Source organism: Octodon degus, unplaced genomic scaffold, assembly GCF_000260255.1.
Source record: "Octodon degus isolate 3935 unplaced genomic scaffold, OctDeg1.0 scaffold00109, whole genome shotgun sequence".
Lineage (NCBI taxonomy): Eukaryota > Metazoa > Chordata > Mammalia > Rodentia > Octodontidae > Octodon > Octodon degus.
Window position 1 is genome coordinate 3,317,864 of NW_004524685.1, and position 1,280 is coordinate 3,319,143.

At 39.9% G+C, this 1,280-nt stretch overlaps 1 protein-coding gene across 1 annotated transcript in view; it reads right to left on the bottom strand.

The window, feature by feature from the left end:
- The window catches only part of LOC101579482 (calcium-activated chloride channel regulator 2), a 36,322-nt gene that overhangs the window by 26,146 nt on the left and 8,896 nt on the right, over positions 1-1,280 (bottom strand). The gene's annotated exons all lie outside the window — the stretch shown is intronic.

A 1,280-nucleotide genomic window follows, 5' to 3' on the forward strand; every position in this document is an offset into this window, starting at 1 on the left:
AAAAAAAATAATAATTATGAACCAATGTCAGTATCTCACTTAAAGGTACAATTTGTATCACAAATCTACAAACCCTTGTACTTCCTGCTAACAGTCATGGGAACTTAGAGCTAGAATCCTTATAGACTCCAGTCCTATCTTCGATTCATCAGGTGAGGGAGCTGAAGTTTGGGAAAGTCAACACCTGCTTGTGACATGAGCTTCTAAGAGTATGAGGCAGGAGCAGAACTTGCTTTGTCCTATTTAGCTCTTTTTCTTACATTTCATGACCGTGGGTAGATTGTGAAACTTTGGCGGCCAGATGCTTTCTGTTATCTAGGCTCTCTGTCTTTTTTTTTTCCCCTCCTGTATTGGGGATTGAACTCAGGACCTTGCGCTTGCCAGGCAAGCACTTATTCTACTGAGCTATCTCCCTAGTCCTGTGGCTGGATGTTTTCTGAGTAGGTCTTTTAAAGGATTACAAAGATTTCACCAAAGTAATGTGGATTAAATGCCTGGAATTAGATTGGCTTGAGATACGAAAACTGGAAATGTAAAATGAAATAGCATAATAAGCAAAAGGAAAACTCAACTAAAGTTAGAAATGGCTCCTAGCCTTGTTTAAAAGTAGGCTAAGAGGAAAAAAAAATCTTAAAAAAGAAAATATTTCAATTCAAGTGGCACTGATGAGGCTGCGGAAACAAAGAGGAGACTCCACATAGGTGTGAGCTCATAGTGCTCCCAGCCCCCTGGAGAGATTACCCAGAGATGACTCTTAGGTCTGTGGGAAGCTGGATGGATAGATCAGGTCAGGCAGGCTGATCTCCTTAAATCTCTGAATTACCCAACTCCCTCCTTTCTGGCTCCATCCCAGCAGGCTTTTCGTGAGAATTTGGCTGCTTCTGTCTGAAGCAGACAGACAAAATGGGCTGGCCAGAGGACGCGAGGGACACCTTACATTTCTTTTCAAGTGTTAGGCTATGCAAAACAAAGAAAAAAGAATTGGCAAACACAATTAAAAATATAAAGTGATTGCTACTTCAAACCAGGAAACATAGTCGTTTGTTTTCTTGTTCTCATTAGCCTAAAGCTTTCCTCTGAAACAGTACAGGAAATCTACTGTAGAAACTCTTTATTTTGCGATTTCTAAAGTCTTGTAAAATCACTCTCTCTGGACAACAAATTAGCACTTTTTAAAGAAATTTAAATTTGGTGATCATCTTGGAGGGACTCTGATTTTTACTTTTACTTTTTTTTTATATCAGGAATGAAACTCAGGACCAGGCAGGCACTGTGGCACG